Raw genomic sequence first — 14040 nt, forward strand, 5'->3', positions numbered from 1 at the left:
GTGTATGTGTAAGTGAATTTTTATTAAATGAATTAATTTACTACTTCATTTGTTAATGAAATTTTTATCCTATAAGCTTCAGAAAAGTAAAAATGACCTACTAAATTTCTTCTGTTCAGGATATCCTCATTCAGGCAATTAGTGTTTCTGAGTGTGCATTCTGCAGTATGCTGGGAGCTGTTTGCATGTTCCCATGTATATGGGACCTGTGTGTATATGAATGAGAACAGCTAATGAGGTCCTTGCCCTCATTGAGATTACATGGTAGCCCTTATAATTCTATGTACAGAATGCACTCAAATCATTTAAATCAAAAGACTATCACTTAATTCAATTTTTCATTAGTCACTTAAATTATCTCTCATATTAAATATAATCTAAAAGATAGGATTAAAAGTAGAATATTGGAAGATAACAAGATCTATACTGTGCCCAGAAGTAGGTATACAATAACTTTCTTTCATAGTTTTTATATGTTCACCAACTGGTCCTCCTCAGTTACATATGTCCACATTTCTAACCACTTTTATTAAATACACTCTCACATTAATTAAGTAAACTACAAGTTATACATGAGTTCTTTTAGAAGAACTCAATGTTGTAAACAAAGGAATACAAAGCATGCATACACACATACACGCATACACATGTACCTTCTCCCCACACATTACAAAGCAACCTTTAAACTCAAGTATGTGCTTTGAGACACTGTATTGAGATAGTTCATGTGAGAGTCTTTTTATCTAAATTATCCTTATACTGACTCTCAGTATTTTTAAATTTTATTTTATACAAAAGACCACAGAATAATAACTTCTTCAATGAACCCTCCCCATCTACGACAGTACTGCTCATGATAGCTACAGAGTCCCTACCAAAGCTACTGCATAGCATGGATCCAAGGACACCAGTCTCATTGTCTTCTCTGTAAATGACACCCACTGGAGCTATTCAATGCATAACCTACAGTTGAACCTAAGCGCAAATGATGGCTTTTTCTCTCCTCTTGCTACTAAAATCAATAGTGGTGGTCCGTCAGCAAAATCTGTATTTTTTTTAGTTGCTTTGCAAGTTTCTATTGTACATTACATGCTTGTAAAAATAACAGGAGCCAATTTTCAGAAAGAATTATTCAAAAAAAACCCCACACAAAGCACTCTCTCTATAAAACAGTTTAAAGACCCATATCACCCTTGCAATCTAATATTTATGAATGTGTGGCTATTGCATCACCAGTTATAGCTATCTAAGTATATATTTTCATTGGGTCATTTGGGAATTTAAACATGTTTTGCACATTAACTTGAAACTGTAAAAAAAACCTGAACATCGGCCTTTAATAGGTGTTACTTTAATATCTTTGGACATTTAAAAACCACTTCATTACATTTTTGTAATAATTGTTTGGATTTGGCAGGTGGAATGATGGCTTTGAATAATTTAATTGAATAAAATATAATGGATTATATTACACCCATCATTCTAGGCCCACCCTTTTCTGTTGCCACAAACTATGTATCTTGATAACTGTAACCTAACCACAAAATTAATCAGTGAAAATTAATAAATGTATATATGAACATGATTAATATACTTGATTCTAAAATAAATTTGTTAGATTTTGACATTGTATGTATTAAGTATATTCTTATACAGATGATCATATTAACAATTCAATTAACTATTTCTAAAGATCCTACTATGGATAAGGCATTATGCTAGGTAGGTTGAGAAGGACAAAGTTAGAACGAACAGTGTAACTTTAAAGATTTATAATATAGGGTGGGAGGACTAGTTTTATCAAAGGTCCATATACTTAAACGTTTTATTCTGCTAGAAAAGAATGTGTTGAGTGATATAACATGGCGTGGATAAGGCTTATGTGGGAGTTGAGAGTTAGACGTATTCTGGGAAGTATGAGATTTTAAAAGAATTAATGGAAGAGATGGAATTTGTACTGAGCCTCAAAGGAGACATAAGAATTTTCCATGTCATACTTGAAAAATATGTTACCATATACATATTTTTATGATAATTTTTGATTGATATGGGCAAAGTACTATATGTTTTATATTATGTATTTTCATTTGACAGACATATCACTTATTATGTCAGTAAAATTTATTTAACACACCAGAAATCATCACCTGGGTATTCACATTTCATCTCTGTAGATTTGTATTAGAACTTGGCTTTTCGTAGCAAAATGCAAATATGAATTCTGAATAGCTAGATTGTATTTGTTTGTACAATAAAGCAACTGATAGTTTGCTGAGTTTACACATTCTGATTTTCTGATAGAAGAATACAGAGCACAAAGTGGAGTTGTTGCCATTATGAGAAAGAACAAGTATGAAATCTAAAAGAACTTTCTCATTGCACATCTGGAAAGTCAGCCATCAATGTATATTCAGGTGCACACATGGTGCTAAGGTGCTGTCATTGATGACGTGGCAAAATATACCTTCATTATAAAGGAACTTGTTCAAATTTAGGATACATATTTATTTTATTCATTAATTTAATAAATATTGTCTTCGTTAGGCCATGCAAGATAATTTCTGTCCTCTCAATAGTTTATGTTCTAGTAGTGGGACACACATATGAGACAAATAAATAAGCAAGTATTTATCAAGTAATAATAAATCCAGTGCAGAAAAATAAAATACGGTGACATGATACCAAGTGAAGGAGGGGCCATAGAGGCCTTTTTAAAGAGATATTTATCCAGAAACTAAATGATATCTCAATTCCCAAAATTACTAACAAGTAATTTTCCTGTGATATCATTTAAGGAAAGTTTATTATTGCAGTTTTAAGGAATTCATTTCAACTGTTATAGCTTTCTGTATTTCCTTGAAAAGTGATAGAAAAAAACATATTCTCATTGAATGTTTGGGCCATAATTTTTTTTTTGTTAAGGTAAATTGAGGAACTGCAAAAAACATGTGATTCTTCAAGTCGCTTATGTGCCATTGTATTTTTCTTTCCTTATTCTTCTATGCCCATCAGTCACCACATCTGCTCCTCTGCCCTCCCTGGCTCTCCCTTCATCCTCTTCTTCATTTCCCTTCTTTTGCATTTTGTATATTTTTTTCTTTCCTTTTTTCCTATCTAAAAATCTCACTAGATATAATATAAGTCATTTATAATAAGTTCGATATAGAAAAAAACAATTTTAAAATACTTTAGTGTAAGCCTTTTTGGTGAGTAGTACAGAGTGATTTCAGGTAACTTTCTGAATAAGTTAAATATATATCATTATTGTCTCATTTTAATGATTCTTTATATTAATAACCAAATATTTATGAACTATTACTATAAAGAAGTTCAACAAGAGGGGAGGAAAAGTTTAGGATCCTTTAGTAATAAAAGATTTTAGTGTAACAGTCTTCATGGCCAGATTAAAAATCAAGTGTATTCAACTGGTGTATGCTAAAAGTAAGATAATAAATGGAAATACAAGTTCTTATAGCTTCTCTAAAGGAAATGTTCATATTTTTTCATAGTATTCTAAATCATTTAAATGTCACATATGCTACATTAACTAAAACACAGGTATCTTTTATTGCACATTTCAAAGTCAGAAGGAGTTCTACATTTTACTCTTTAATAGCAGCATTCCAAACATTTTTATAATTATGATTTTTTTCCCTTGTTTTTTTCCCTCTGGCTAGATTTTTGCTGTAAATTTTAAATAGGCCACTTTCTCTTTTCTACAGCAATGAACATTTCTGTGTCAACCAGGATTTTAAATGAGTTTACACTAGATTAGGTACTTTAACATTGAAAACAAACTTACTATCCCCCAAATCATAATTTAAATATCATTTTTTCAGAAGACTTCATAAAGTTTTCTTTGCCATATTATTCCTTTATAAATATTAGACTAAATTCCTGAGGTAATTACTTGCAAATCGCAGCCTAACCAGAAAATCTCCAGAAAAAAAACTTGTTCCGCTTACAAGAGGTTATAAATAATATGAATACCAATGGAACAGAATAGAATTTTATGTGACCAGACCAATAAAAAAACATTATGTATTTTACATGTAAATCATAAAATTCCAGAACTATTAAATCCTTTTCTCCAAGGCAGGGCCCTCCCTTATCATATATCTTTGTTAACTGTAAAACATATAATAAACATATAGAATTTATGTGACAAGTAATTCATAATAGCTCTCTATGTGCCTTATAGTCTCATTTTTCAGAGAGAGCGTGACATATATCTAGATATATAGATAGATATAGATATAGGTATAGATATACTTTACAAAAAACAAAGGCTTTCTGACAAAAGATTATGTCCTCTAGCATTTAATCCACTTATCACAACTTCAAATGAAACTGTTGTTTCTATAAGAGAGTTTGGTGATAACTGAAATATTGCTAATTCACTTGATGTGTGAATAAATTGTAAGTTGTTTTTAGTAAATGCTTATATAACTAAAACATTTAACCAAAAGGCAAGGATGTTATGATAAAAATAATACTTCCTTTGCCTTAACTTAAATGACAGTATCATTGGAAAGGTAAGAAACCAGTATATAGTGGGGATACCGTTTCCAAAAACTTTGAAAATACGTTCCATTTTCCACATATGGTTTATAAATTTCCTTGACCAGTATAGTCTCAAATGTTAATTTTAGGTAAATAAATCACATTTATAATTTTGAAATGTGATAGTTATTTGATAGCTATGATAGCTAATCACTATAATGTTGAGAGCTGACTAAACTGTACCTGATTATTCATTTTTAAAAAATTTTTCAAGTTATCCATTTATGTTCTTAATTTATGTTCTCTGTGGTCATCATTTCATGGTTCCTACCACATTCGGTTGTAGAGTTTCTGATTTAAAATACATCCAAACATTAAAAAGTGCCTTAATTGAGCAGAAGGGAGCAACAAAGGAAAAAAGAGAAGAGAAATAAATGGTTTTAAAGCCTAGGACTCTATTAAAAGTATCAGTTATAAGCTTGTAATTCAAGATACTGCACCAGACACTTATATGCTTGGAAAGGAACCAAATATCAGGAATAAAAAATCCCTGTTGAATTTTACAAAAGACCAAGTTCCAAGTGTCCATATTTCAATTGACATACTGAATAAAAAAGCAATTTGATACACTTTCTTAGAGCAGCACAGTTCTTTAATATCTTCCTATAAAACGACTTAATGCATTTTTATCTTCCCGTTTTATTTCTATGATGAATAATCTATCAATACATTCCACACCTGCTATACAACCATGACTTATGGTTGCCCTTGTCAATGCAAGTTATGCTGTTTACATTAACTTATTTTGACTACAATGGTTAACTGAGATATATGATACATATTATCAGAACCCACAAAAAGATAATGGGCTTGATTTTCTGTGTAGGTCCAGGGGAGAACAGATAAGAAAAATGAGGTTCAAAATTATCAAATTCTTTTCGCCAGAGTTTTCTTTATTATTTCCTGTAGGTGGAAGTCTGATTAAGCATGCTCCTAGATGCCTGGTTTTGAAACTATTACATTTAGTTAAAGTTGAAAATTTGAGAGGTTATAATAGTCAATTTTTCTGTCAGAATGCTTAAGAATATTGTTATCATATTAAGTGAAATACGAATATGTTTTTAATATAAAAGCATGAGCTCTGAGTTAGAGTACTTCTAAAAATGCTAACTCATCATGTCCAAGAGTGAAAATAATCAGATCCAGTTCAAGTTAATTCTTATTAAGAAACCTCACATAACCTTACATTTTCCAATTTATTTAGACCTGTTGCAACTGAGTAAAATGTTGCTTTAATTTACCTATTTTAACTTTTAAAAAGTAAAGAAGAAAAAGATAAAGATTTACAGAAACTAATGAATGAAAAACCCCATTAGGCCTAAAAAAAGAGACTTTGAGCAAACATGTATTTTACATTAAACCTTTGATTTCCCTTAAGTTCCTAATTCTTAATATAGTCCCATAACAGAAAGATAATCCAAGAAAAATGCTTGTATGGTGCTCATCCAGGAATGATTTTCAAAACCCTCACAGCTTTATACATGTGGATGTAGATGGCTTTTGCTCTCAATATATTTTGCTCAATACAATAAGGAGGACAATGTTCCGAGTCTGAGTTTTATACCACAAGGCATTTTTAAAATTTGCAGGCATAAGAAACTGTTGGAGTCCTATGGTTCAAACGTCAATATATTTCCCCCCTCCTTTCTAGCATATAATTCAAAAGTGGCAAAGCTAGTTTTATCTAAGTTCTCCAAAATATTCACCTTTGGCCCTCTGTCAATAAAAAAATAAATAAATAAAATTTGAAAAATTTCTACCTCTTAGGAATTGTTTTCTGTAGTTTTACTAGAAAATTCATCTTCACCTCAGCAGTCAATGAATATCAACTATTCAGCTCCATCTTTATCATCCACGGCAAAATACTTCAGGCAAAACTAAAGGTCGGATTTGTTTTAGTGTAAAAAAAATCTTGTGGCTAGTTATTAGGAAAGTCAGCCCAAAGTATATTTTCTAAAAATGTCCCAATACATAGGAGCTGTACAGACCAGAGATAAAGATGGCGAATATATGTAGACATAGGAAACCACATCCTGACAACAATATAATTAATTGAAAATTAATGACAAATCTCTAATTCTCAGAATATATCCAATTTAGTGATCGGAATTTTAGTCAATTAGAAGTTGTCAGAATTTGATACCAATTGGTGGTGGTTTCTGCTATGACTCCTGGCAGATGTTGTGCAGATTTTATAGTTTTTTCATACTAACAAAAATAAGTAATTTGTCTGTGTGTGTATGTGAATATGCACCATTAATCTTTGTATGAATCAGTTACTCACTTTCAACAAAAATAAAAATATTTTTCTATTGACATTGCAAACAGCTGCCTCACTATTTCCAACAAGTGGAGTGAAGTTTCCAACAACAAAAAGTGGAAGCAAGTGGAATAAATGGCCTAGAATAAATATTATCCTATGAAAATGGTGTATTTGACAATGTATTACTTGAGAAAAGCCAATCTGCCATTTTAATGTATAAAATATTAGGCATCACACAATATTTCAATGTTAATATTATTTTGTATTTTAATTGCATAGGAACAATGTTATAGAAAATTAGATTCATTTTCAATGCCTCTCACTTACATGATAATGATTTCCCCAAATATCTCTTTATTTTGTCTATTAAAGTACCAAAGTACCCAGATTGAACTGTGTCACAGGTGCAAAATGATTTGGCATATTATTTGATGAAATGTAAAGTGTGGCACAGTAGGTAATAGCCAAGGGACTTATCTAAAATTACATTACTTTGCAAATTTGAGAATGTGGTGAAAAGAAGTTAAGAACTGAAGTGGAAATACAAGAAATAAGAATTATATTACCATAGGGAAACTTTTTTCCTTAAAATTACTTCTTGAGGATTTTTTTTAATGCAAACTTTACTGAACTGTAGAAAATAAAAAGAAAGATGAACATATTAGCATTGCAATATGTATGTGGAGGAGTTAGAATAATAAAAACTAGCCCATTTGGTTTTAGGAAGTAGAACAAAGAGGGTAAATTGGATCTTCAAAGGATATTTTACAACTGTTATTCTTTAGGAGAAAAATTTGTAAATTAACAAGAGAAAGGAAAAGAAACACTAACATCCATTTAAAATTTGTGTAGTAGTTCTATTTTCACCATATTGCCCAGGAAATCTAGCTTACAAAGTAAGAAAATGCATCCAGAGTGTTAATTCATGGGTTTCTAAAACAAACATTTGAACATGATCTGTGAGAATGTGATTTTTAAAAGTTAATTCATTTAAGTTATCCAAGTTCAAATCAGTCTATATTTTATGAAACATAATGTCAATTTTTTAAGTTAGTCACTTAAGTTCTATATTCTTCCCCAAAAGCTAAAATTCAAATTACTTTTTTTCCCCCTAAGTAATACACTACCAAAAAAACCCAACTAATTTATATATCTCAAAGTCTGAAAAAAAAAAACAACAAAAAAAAAAACCTTAATTGAATAAAGAAAATGGTTACCACCTCACTGGAATTTTATTTTATTTTTTTCATAATTCATTTGACTAATATCCCTTTTCCACTCTCTAGCAGCTGTGCAGAGTGCCTACCTTCTGTCTTAATATATCATCATCTGCCATCTCCCACAGGTAATTTTCTGACTGTTTCTGTTTATTTTCAACTTTTCATGACATTTCGCTTCTCACCCTGCAACTCCCTCACGATGTCATACTGCAGAGATTAAGGAGTGTACAAAAGTAGTAACAGGAAAGTTTATTATACAATGAGGCTTCAAGGTAAAGCATGTTCAGGCAGTAAAAGAAAAGAAAGCTGATTCTGTAATTCACTTTTCAGTGAAGCTTCAAGGGTAATCACCATGCGGTTGCCTTTGAGTCCAGAGGTCATATACAAAAGCTATTACAAATGATTTAATAAATACATATTTAATTATTGAATCACTTTAAGTGCACTATTTAATTTCCTTACCACAGATGGCACGCAATTACTAGCTTTACTCAGGTTTCACTAAGTAATTTCCATTAGCATATATTCTCAGCCTTTTTTTCTCCTCCGAAGTTGAAAAACTGCAAATATTAACTATTTATTAAATATGGCCCACATATTTCAAACAGAAACAAAACAAAGCTATACCCTCTTGAAACTGCATCAGAATGCACACAAATATTACATAGAGTTTTTAAGAAAAATATGGGAATTAAAACTGAACTTCTTAAATTCTTATATTTATATTAAAATTTTGTAATGTATTCTTTTATACTATGATAATCTTTGCAATGTAGACCATTGACAAGCCTACATCAGATTTGCAGGAGGAAAATGAAAGAAGAGAGGAACGAGTAGAATTCTCCAAACTCACAGTCAGCATTCAACGCTGTTGATAAATATCAAAGACTGCATGTACTGTCTATTCACTAAGTATCGGGCAGTCTACCTTGTAAGCATCAGTTAATTTATTTTCCACAAAAACTCATGAGACTTTACAACTATTATGTCCATTTTAGAAATGAGAAATTGATTAAGAAGTTTTCCAAGTCACTCAGCCTGGAATGTAGGAGAGAGAGTCGGTCCATGCAGTGAGACATCACTTTCAGGTCTGTAGCCGCTATGTCATACCTGTGCTCCACCTGGAAGCTTGGAGTTCGAATTTACCTAAGATAATTTCTGATAACTTTCTCCTAGATAATTATTAGAGCCTATTGATTATATCTGCTTTAAAAAAATCCACAAATATAGTAGGTTATTAAAATAGCTATGTGTAATGGGACATTTTTTAGCAATTCTATAAGAATTTGCTACTTAAGAAGAATGAATTAGATTCACATTGGAGGTGAATGCAGCTCTGAAACTTTTCTTACATCTATCTGGATTTCACTTGAATTAAAAAGAAAGAAAGAAAGAAAGAAGTAACAATAACAGCAACTAACACTGTGCCCAAATAGATGTCTCCCTTTGATCATAGCTACCAGGGGCTTCAGCTAAGATTTGTTGTTGTTCAGTTGCAATAGCTTCTTTTAACCATGGTCTTCCACATGACCTCCCCACCTCAAAATTGATTTTGGTTTTATCTTTCTAAAATTAGGTTAATAATTTTCAGTTCTGTTGTATCTGTCCTTTAAAAATTTGTTAGTAACCTCACATCCTTTTTGAAATGGGCAAAACATATATGAATACACGAAAATTAAATGTTACCATTAAATTTTTTAGGAACCTATGATCTTATTGATTTTAATCCTAGGATGTGCAATTGATGCCTTTTAAGCAATAATGATTTTTAATTTAATGATTCTAAAAACATGTCTAGTTCCTAAAAACATTCATTAAGCCTTTGTTTGTGCCAGACAGTTATCTAAGCACTTTACAAATATTATCTCATTTAATTTTCATAATAACTCTATAAGTTAGGTAATATCATAATCCTCATTTTGAAGATAAAGAGGCTCAAGATGAATTTGTCAAGGTCACACTGCTAATAAGTGATAAAGCTGGACTGGAACGCAGGAAATTAGAGTCTAGGTTGACGAGTGAAATACAACTCTACCAGTGCCATCCAATGGAACTTTCTGCTGTGATAAAAGTGTGCTATAAAATAATGGCTAGTATGACTGAAAATTGAATTTACATTTTATTCTATTTTAATTAATAAAAACTAAGAGCCATATGTATGCTAGTGTTACCTATTGCATAATGTTGCTACACTGCCTGTTTCCTATGTTTTATTATACAAAATGGTTAAATTCTTTCATCTGATTCTCAACAAAATAATATTAACACAGTGAGAAAAATCTTGTATGACTTTGAAATCATATTATGCTGTTAACCTAACAATACGTTACTAGGGAGAAAGTCCTTGCAAGTCATTCCTATCCTAGTTTAACTTTTTTCACATACAAAACCTATTTTGAATCTGTTTTTTTCCCTTTCAAGGAGGGTCCTATTTTGAAAATGATACGATGTGACTACGTGGAATTTTTTTTCATTTCTCCAAGTGAAGGAAGCTTCCTTCTGCCTTTAAGGGCCTACCTGCAGAAGTGACTTTGCCTGTGGCATCTCCATTCATGTGCATTTTCTTCCATATCACTTTTGTGCTAAGCTCTGTGACTGGGGAGAGGCTCATAGCAAATAAATGCAAAGAAGTGTGGTTTCCAGCTTCCCAAATCTCCCCATTATAAATAGCTCAAGCAACACTTAGTTTCTCATTTAAAAAAAAAAAAAGAATAAAAAACAAAACAAAAGTTCAATAACAGATAAAACTAACTTCTGCAGAGCAATTTTCCCAAGTTCTTTTTACAAGATAAACTGTTTGAAATTCAAGAAGCTCTGTAAACTGTAGGCCAAATACAATGAACTACACTCATTTGAAAGGGGAAGTTAATCTCAGAAATTTGACTTGCCAGTTTTCACAGAAATACTTACTATTTCACACAGTAAACTCACCAATGAAGAGTTTATGAGTTTTTGTTTTGTTTTGCTTTTTTGTGTTTCCCTTTGACTGCTCCTTTCAGTAAGTCATCCTGTGTGTTCTGAGGCTATCTTGCCTGGTTTTTATTGTTGTTTCAGCCATTTAGCTCTGTGACCTTGTAGGCAAATACATTAATCACTCTGAGCTTTGGTTTTCTGATCTTTAAAACGGGAATAATACAGTTTGTATTTCATAAGATTACTGAAAATATTGAGTTAATAGAAAGTACATCAAACAGTGACTGGCATATAGTAATATATGTTCATATGTTCAATAAATATTAGATATTATTATAACTTTTATTATTCTTATTGATCAGTCTCACTTCTTATTTGAGTATTGCCTATACCTTACAGTCAGTAAGTAAAGGGTGCTCTGCCTTGTACTAAAACTTAGTTGTAACGCATGCGGAGCTTTTTCTTGCACTTTTAGGGCAGGGTTCTGTCCTCTGTCTGTCTGTCTATCATCTATCTATCTATCTATCTATCTATCTATCTATCTATCTATCTATCATCTTTCTATCTATCTATCATCTATCATCTATCCACTATCTCTCTCTCATATACAAACCTTAGTATAATGCAGCACATAGGCTATAATCACCAATTACAGACAAGATGCAATTAAATGTGTCTTTCCAATGTGCCTTTTTTTTTTTTTTTTTGAAGATGGGAAAGATTTTCTTCAGTCACTAAGTAACAGGAAATGTGGTCATGATAGTCGTGATGTAAATCTGTAAGGATGAGAAAGAAGCTCTTCTTTGAAACCTTAGCAGGATTTGTATATTCACCCTTCTGGGACCCAAATGAGTTTGAGGAGAATGAATGGCCTTATTTTTCTATATATTTTTCAAAATACTGGTGCCAAATCTGTACAAAATAAATGAAAACCTATTTCATTTAGTGTTACTTAAAGTGAAGAAACTGGTTTCGTATATTTTATGAGCAAATGAAGGTTAGAACCAAAAGAGGACATTTACACTTTCTAAAAAAAAAAAAAAATTAGCATTTTTTGTGGTGAAATGATTACAGTGTGGAAGATTCTTTCAGGTGTCATCCCTGACAGAAACGTGTCTTAGTAAGATACTACTACTTAAGATTTACTTCGTATGTATTCATTGTTCTTATAAGTAAAAGCCTACCCTTTGAAATTCTGCGAAGAAACTATCTAAAGTAACATATTTTATTAAAAGTATGTTTCTGGTAGGGAGGTTGGGAGGTGATCAAAGGGCTTAAAACACATAAACACTTGGTATTTTTAAAGAAATTTTAAACAAGAATGATTTATTTTTTCTATACCAACTGTACTTTTCAGTAAGCTGCATGTGAATGAATAATGAGAAAATAGCTATTATTCCTAAAGGGATGCATTTATCTATGGAAGTGTTATGGTTTAAGATAAAGTCATCTATTCAGAGCCAAAGTTTAGACTAATTAAAATATATAAATTACATTTTTTTCTGACCTCAAGGAGAGAGGCACAGGCTGGTATCAGCACAAGCTGTGCTCTCAGCAGGAGAATTATCATTATAAATGGAACAGAGCTTCAAGTATTACAGGAATGCACATGTCAAAATATTTGGGGCTATAACTATAGACAGAATCAATATAACAGACACAAACATCATTCTCTCCCTTGATTTTTCTATTAAATTGAGCTGAGACTGCCTCAAAGAATAATTATTTAGTGCCAAAATTGCAGTAAAATTTGCTTTAATTAGTAAAGCATAATTTTATTTAAAGAAATATTCTACTTTAGTGAAATTTTATTGGCTTAAAATAGTATATTTTAAGTTTCCTTAGATTATATCTTTATTCCTATTCAAGTCATGCATTAGAAACTAATTTTGTTACTTTTAGCATCATTTCAAAATTCTTGGCCTTTATTCTCAAGACCCATCTGATCTGAGTAGAGCCTATAACTCTAGCAAGCTTATTTATGCCAATTTACTTTGAAAAACAGGTCTACATTAATATTGGAGCACTTTCAATGGTTCAGTGAAACCGCTGGACCATTAATGCTATTAAATCATGCACATTGCTTTAAATAACAATAGTCTGATGCAGAACTGTGTGAACATGTACTGGGTGTGAAATGCACACGATGCCTGAATACTTATCATTCTATTCCCTTGAGAGACTAATAAACCCCCAGGATTAAATTTTGACCCAAATCTTGCTTGTTTCCTTTGCCTATATAGGTTAAATAAAAATCACTCTTTTTTTTTAAAATCATTCTTTCTTTATGTTGATGTTTTTCAAGTCCATACATTTATAAGTATGTTCGTGATTCTCTATTAGATGAAAAAAGCTCTATGAACAGAATTTGTAGGAGTGTTGGTGGAGGAGGGAGGTTGTTTGCTATGGTAGTTTATAATAGCAAAACAGCTTGCTCTAAATATTAAAAGAATCTATATTCTCTCATATTAGCTCAGCATACTTGATCATTATTTTCAGGAGTTTATAATTACTACCGTTCAAATGATGCTTTTGTTTAATACTACTGTCCAAATGACGCCTTTGTTTTGTTGTTGTGTACGATTGGTTAATTGGACTTCAATATTATACTTGTTAAGAAAATAATTACTGTGTTGATCATAAAAGTAGGGGTAAGTATTTCTGTTCTCAACATCAAATATAAACATATTACTAAATTTTTCCCTTCGTTTATGAAACTATTCTCAACAATAAAAATAACAACAAAAGGTACTGTTCCAGACAGCTTCCCTATAATCAGGTTTTGGCTCATTCTTTCTTCACCTCATGATTTAATGACTGTGTTAGTAGGTAGGTTTTTTAGCTTCCTTTTAAAACGTGAATCCATGCTGCTAAATGTATGTGTATGAGCTCTGTTTTGTTGAATAGAAGTTTGTGAGCTCCTAAATATTTGAAAAATATATACATACAAACACATCAAGTATGTAAGCATACTTGATATTTGAAAAATATATACATCATCAAACACATCAAGTATGTAAGCATATACATAAAAACCATCACATAACAAAATTTGAGGTCTGATTCAGTGAAACTATATCT

The sequence above is a fragment of the Pteropus alecto genome, unplaced genomic scaffold (assembly GCF_000325575.1).
Source record: "Pteropus alecto unplaced genomic scaffold, ASM32557v1 scaffold5, whole genome shotgun sequence".
NCBI lineage: Eukaryota > Metazoa > Chordata > Mammalia > Chiroptera > Pteropodidae > Pteropus > Pteropus alecto.